Genomic DNA, 6,810 nt, shown 5'->3' on the forward strand with positions numbered 1-6,810 from the left:
TTAAGAGTTAGAAACAAGATTTTTCTTCATCTTTAGGGAAAAGTGCTTTAAACCTTGCTTGCATGAATTAAATGTATCTAAACCAACAAGTTCAATTACATTTTAGAAAAAAAAAGTTGCAGTAATAGTTGCAGTAATATTTGTTGTAGATGACTAAGGATGAGGTAATGGTGGCTTAGCAACATGTTTTAGTTAAGACTGCACTCAGGAGAATTTGGTTTGCGTCCCAGCTCCACAGTTGGGCCAAGAAAAGTAATTACAGTGATTAATAATAATATTTGATTTTTTACTCCTGTGTTAGAGCTGGTAGTATCTGGGGGCAGAAACAAATTAAAAGGAGGAAATGGGAAATATGTCCTACCATTTTAATTCTTAAGCAGTATATAGTACCAAAGCTTCCCTTACAAAAGCTGCCTGTGTCACCCCATGAATTTTTACATGGAGTTTTCAGCTTCTTGATTTCCTAATCACCTTGGAACTGAGGGCAGAACAGAGGTGATATTTTTACTCTTTAGGAACAAGTTTTAATTAATACCCCCTTAAGAAGCACCTCCTCAGGTTTATAAGTGCTGTTAAGGAATTTGTAAGTGGTGATGAAGAGAGGGAACATGTAAATGAATCAGGGTCTCTGATTTGAAAATCAAAAGTAAAACAAACAAAAATAACATATTTTGTCTTTAACATGAGAAAGGATCCCATATTCTTACCTCTGGTTGGATTCTGAGGGCCAATGCAAAAAGAGTTCTAAAATATGAATATATTTAATATAAGCAAATAAATGAAAAGAAGGAGAGAAAGAAAAAAAAAAACCCACAAAAACTGCTCAGGGCAGGACTGGGTTTCAAGACTTGAGTAGCTTCAGTTCTGCTACCACCAGGAGGAGTTGCTGTGGGAATCATTGCAAAAGATTAAATACATCAAGAATATGTGATTGTGAGAAATGGGTGGGAAAGGGAATTACATTAATGTTGAAATGATGGTTTTTCTTTTGTGGGGTTTTCACATTTCTTTTCTAACTCATATACAAAAACTCCCCCACTAACACAGAGCTCATTAATAAGTCTCTGCTCTATGCTAAACATAGGGCAGATGAAATGTTCATGTTTTGCAGTAAAAATAAGAGGGTTCTAACTTTTTGTAGTGCTTGCTTGTTTCTGACCCCCAGCATCACTTTCGGAGTAAAATCTGTCATCGCCTTTTGACTGAAAAATAACTGCATAGGGCTGTATTGGCAGAGGGGTCGGAGGTCAACGTGGGGCTCCTCACAGTTCCTCTCATCCTGCCATCATCACATACATACATCACATATTTATTTTATCTCTAGAATCTGGAAAAAAATTTTAATCTTGTTATTCATTGACATTCTCCTTAGAAAAAATTTACCAGGAAAGTCAAAGTTAGAAAAATGAATCTCTTAAAGCACTTCCTTAAAACAGTGTGGAAGCTAGGATTTAGGTATTCACAAAGTTCAGAATTTTTCAACAGAAGCTTTCTTCTTGTTATTGTTATTTTGGTGAATTTTTGTCAGTCCCTGAGAAGTCAATTGTTGAATCTCACCTTGCAAGTAGGGAAAGCTGGATCAGAAAATTTCAGTAACTGACGCATGGAGTCCTGGTCACCTGGAAACTCTGCACTGTCATTTCATTGTTTTGTCCTTGACCACATTGCCCCTTTGCCCTGTTAAAATAATTTATTTATTTTAAGAAGTAAGATTACAATTAGAAAAGACCATTATTTCTTAATTTTAAATTATTTTTTCAGATGAGGTAGTTTTCTAAAGAATTACTGGAAAGTAATTCCCTCTGTTGCAATTATTATGGATCATATTTCAAAGCAAATCTCTGTAAGGAACATATTGCACTTTTTTGTTTGCTTTTCCTTTCTCCACAGCAAGAACTTCACCCTTTGTTATTGTTGTCACAGTTGGCTGGAGAAGAGCTATATGTCCAATAAGGTCTCCAGAGATTTATTCTATGCAACAAACATTCTGTTTCAGAGAAATCCTATCTAATAAAGAGGGAATATGCTAATTGACCATCACACCCTCACAAAGATGGTGGTGCCCTTAGCCAATAAAGAGCGAATATGCTAATTGACTGCCATGCCCTCACAAGATGGCAGTGCCCACTGCCACAAGATGGTGGTGCCCAGTCCCCTCAGTCCTGCCTCACCCAGCTGGAGTCCCCCAGTTCCCTCAGCCCCCCAGGGGAAGGTAATTGGGGGCAACAGGGCCAGCAGGGGAGAGCAGTTGGAGGTGATCGGGCTTGCAGGGGAGCAGTTAGGCATCAATCAGGCCTGCAGGGGAGCAGTTAGGGGGCTATCAGGCTGGCATGCATAGTGGTTAGGGGCAATCAGGCAGGCAGGCAGGCAGGCAAGTGGTTAGGAGCCAGCAGTCCCAGATTGTGAGAGGGATGTCCAACTGTGGGATTGGGCCTAAACCAGCAGTCAGACATCCCCCAAGAGGTCCCAGATTGGAGAGGGTGCAGGCTGGGCTGAGGGACACACACCCCTGTGCACGAATTTTGTGCACTGGGCCTCTAGTAGTCTAATAAGAAATTTATTTTTTAAAACTGTAGCATCTACCACATATAAATATATTTAACTTGATATTTTAAAAATTAAGAAGTAGACTATGTGTTCATGCTTTTAAAAAAATGTGACTTCACATTGTTTCAAGTCCATAAATTTCTCACTTTAAAAATAATTAACAACAAGGAAAGGGAGAAGAGGCACTGGTGCCAGCCCTTTAAGGTTGAATCCCCAGAATAGATTCGACCCCTGTAGCACCCCCAGAAGCCTAAAGCCTGCTTCCTCAGTCCAATGCTGCTCTTTGGCTGTTTTAGAAACATGGAAAAGGTGGGGAGGGACTCCAAAAACTGGGAGATAAGAGGTTGGAGATGGGCCCAGCTGGTGTGGCTCAGTGGTTGAGCATTGACCTATGAACCTGGAGGTCATGGTTAGATTCCTAGCAGGGCACATGCCCAGGTTGTGAGGGGGAGTGCAGGAGGCAGCTGATCAATGGTTCTCTGTAATCATTGATGTTTCTCTCTCTCCCTCTCCCTTCCTCTCTGAAATCAATAAAAATATATATTAAAACAAAAACAAAAGGTTGGAAGGTTGGAGATGCTCCCCTATGTGGGAGACAAAGGGTAGTATCTATGGACAATTCTTTGGTTTTCTTCTGTTAATAAATAAGATAAAACAACAACAAGCAATACCAAACCTGACATGGACTAAAAGGCCACTAGGTTCTCAGACAAGAGCATGCTGATTATCTTCCTCTGAAGCCACTGAGAATGTGGACTATCATGTGAATAAAGGCTTTTATGCTTGGAGACTGAAGCTCTCAAGCTGAAGTGCACTGTAAAAAGACACCTCCATCTTATCTATAGTTTGGGAGGTGCCAGACAGCAAAGTAACATTGGATAACTTTTGATATTTTTATTTTTAATTTTTTAAATTTTTTTGTCCATTTATGCATTTTTATTTGCATTTACGTATTACATCCTTAGAAAAAGAATCCCAGGATTTTCCCTCCTGTGTGTTTTTGTCTTGCTTCTTCATGGTCTATGATGCCTGCTTGTGGAGAGCAGCTACAGTGTTTGGACAGGTTCAAGCCTCAGACTAATGAGAGGGCACAGTTCTCTCATTGTCACGTGCAAGTCCCAGCTTGGAGGGCAAAGCCCTCCCAGCACAATTATAGCCAAAAGCTATAGTTGTAAGCTTGAACCTCTGGTCTGAACACGTGGCCCCACGTGTCTGAGTGATGTGGGCTTGATAGAGTTCAGGTGTATGTAATTGAGTAGTATTGAAACCCACGAGAATGTTGTAAACATCTTGACCACACCCTTACTTTGCCTCGTGGCATCTGGCTATAAAATAAAGACAGGGCTTGTAGTTCGTGGTGCTGTGGCTAGTTCTCCATCAGAGGGGATCTCTATCAGAGAGGAAAGCGTCCCACCCAGACCCAGCTTTCTTCCCTTGTCTGTCTTTTCTCAATCCTTCACCACTCCCTCTGAGGGTCACCGAACCTGGCTAAGCTGGTGCAGCACATAAGGCGCCCAATGTGGGGTTGAGTATGCCATGGCCGTGCCAGCTCACCACACCTGCTGAGGTTGTCAGTACAATGAAACCAGACTGACAGGACAGAAGCAGGTTGTTCTGCCCCTTTTCTAGACCTTTGAGTTATATCAAATCTGGAGCTGATTACTCCACACTTGTTTAACCTGCCTGTGAGTTTCACAACAATTTCCCCAGCTCTGTGGTCCTTAATAACTTCAAATTTGCCAAGGTAACCACGTTTCATTGTCACAGTTAGGAACTGGGGGATGATGTTGGAGCACACCCTAATAAGAACTTGGACTTTGTCTCTCTTTTCGGCATTGTTGATACTCTCCAGAGCACCAGTCCTTATGGCAGCACAGAAAGATGGCGGAAAGAGGTGATAATCCTTTTTATGCAAGAGTTAAGGATCTTTGAGGACTGTGGCCAGTGACAGTAATATTCTTCTCCAAGTCAGGAGTCAGCAGCTGTCCTTCTCCACCCCCTTGACATGAAACACTTCTTGTCTTTTCAACACTAGAAACATGACCATACTGATTTCAGGAGGATGAGAGTGTGCGAATTAAACTAATCCTATCACCACCTTTTGCTGTAGGGCTTTGACAAGAACATATTAAATGTATGCACCTCATTTCTTTTATAGATTTGTTCTGAATGATCTTAGTGTGGAAGGAAATCAAATGCAAAGTCTTATTTGAATGCATTTAAGACTAGAGGTTTACATTCAACATGCTTCAGTTTCATTTGTGGGTATTTTCCTCCTAAAGTGCTGTCAATTGCCACTTTGTTTGATTCTTTTCAAATGCAGGTTGGCAGGAATGCTGACCACATCAATTTCATATTCGCTTTTGTCTGACTCAAGGATATCAGACACTATTTCATCTTAATGAGGTCTAGTTCTACTTCTATTACCAGGCTATTTCTCTCTGATAAATCACGGTATCCTGTGGTGTCATTGCCCCCTTAATAGCAGGCAGGTGAAGAGCAAATGATGCTGCCGATGCTTCTCTCCTAACTGAGCCGTTGCTCTGATGCCAAGCTGCCTGGTCTCAAAATCTTGAGCAAATGTTCATCCGGTGGATTTCCCAGGGTCATGACTAGGTTTGCCCGGCACCAATGCTCTGATGCATGGTGTAAAGTGAGATTGTCTTAGGAGGATATGACATGTGGCCCCTTTGAAAGCTTTTCTTTTTAGTTTCTAAGACGAGCCAAAGTAGGCAAAAAAGATTGAGTTAAATAATGAAAAACAATAAAAAAGTTTTATTTTTTTCCATAATGCAGCCAAGAGAAAATTCCAAGATGGACATTAATTCAATATTAGTTGAACTTCAACTTTGGAAAAGACATTGTTCTAATTGATGTGTGGGATGCACAGTTGAGTGGCTTTGAACACTCAGTGGGATTGGAGCCTCATTTGGGGTGAGATCAGAGAAATATTTCCACTGGAGGAAACAGCAAGCATTGACATAGAGATGAAAAATTGCAGAATTTATATAGGATCAGGACATTCGCAAAGGTACTCTGAGATCTACATGTCACAAATTATTCTGGCAAGTAAAAGAAAACAAGACTTTTAAAGTCAGAGGTGTGCTTTGTGAATGTAAAATTTAATTCCATCCAAACTATTCCAACTCTTCCCAAATTGTTCTTCAAGTGATATGCAGAAGGAAGCCTGAGGGGCATCGTTCAACATTTTCAAAGGCTTGATTTCAAGGTAATACCCAGGGACAACTGCCTGGATTATATCACGCAAGAAAAACGTTGAGAATATTACAGAGTATTCTCTCCCCGACTGAGCCATGTAAAATTTTTCACTGAGGTCTCAGTACCAGCACCAGAACTAATTATTCTCTTCTTAAACAATTCATTTTTAAAAAATAGTTTCAAAAAGTGTTTCCTTCTCTGGCTTGGCTGCTAGAAAATGTGGATCCCCATAAATAGGAGACTTCTAATAAAGTGTACTTAGGACAATCACTTCTTATTTTTCCTTATTTTCTTGGCTTGTTTTTAAAATATTATGTAAGTCACATAACATCACTTTAGAAATACAAAGTGACATAAACACAAACTAAAATAAGAGTTACATAAAACAGTCTTTCAAAGTATTCTAGCTAAGACTTGAACTTTCCCTCTCTGCTTCCCCGCCAAGGATTGAAGCTCTGAATCATTCGTTTGCTGGAATCCACAATAAAAAACAATTTTTGAGAAAACTTCTAGACTTGTAGAGGACCCACATTGAGATATGTTTCCAGTTTGTATTGTCTTTTGGCATTGTCTGGTGTGACCAATTACCAGCTAGTTATATAAAGGAAGTTCTTAAAAGTAATTATGAACCAAGAAAGCAACGATTTTGCAATTATGAAACTCAGGAATTCTGAATAAAATGAGACTAGAACATTAAGTTCTTAAATTTTTTTGATGCAGAATTTATATCAAGAGCTATAAAACCGCCCTCGCCAATTTGGCTCAGTGGGTAGAGTGTAAGTCTGTTGGACTGAAGGGTCCCAGGTTCGATTCCAGTCAAGGGCATATGCCCAAGCTGCAGGATCGATCCCCAGTAGGGGGCGTGCAGGAGACAGCTGATGAATGATTCTCTCTTATCATTGATGTTTCTCTCTCTCTCTCTTTCTCTCTCCCTTCCTCTCTGAAATCAATAAAAATATATAAAGGAAAGCTGATTTTTAAAAAAGAGCTATAAAACAATGAAAAATGTTTCTCTTTTCTCACATACACAAACAGGCACATACT

The 6,810-nt window shown here is 40.0% G+C and overlaps 1 pseudogene across 1 annotated transcript; it reads right to left on the reverse strand.

The window, feature by feature from the left end:
- Nucleotides 1-3,508: 3,508 nt before the first annotated feature.
- LOC307097598 (small ribosomal subunit protein uS8-like) lies at nucleotides 3,509-5,018 on the reverse strand (annotated as a pseudogene). Its single transcript has 3 exons — nucleotides 4,975-5,018; nucleotides 4,107-4,409; nucleotides 3,509-3,576 (listed from the first exon to the last, which is right to left on the reverse strand). The product of its transcript is annotated as a small ribosomal subunit protein uS8-like (transcript).
- Between the last annotated feature and the right edge of the window lie 1,792 nt (nucleotides 5,019-6,810).

Source organism: Cnephaeus nilssonii, assembly GCF_951640355.1.
Source record: "Cnephaeus nilssonii genome assembly, chromosome: 4".
Taxonomy (NCBI): domain Eukaryota; kingdom Metazoa; phylum Chordata; class Mammalia; order Chiroptera; family Vespertilionidae; genus Cnephaeus; species Cnephaeus nilssonii.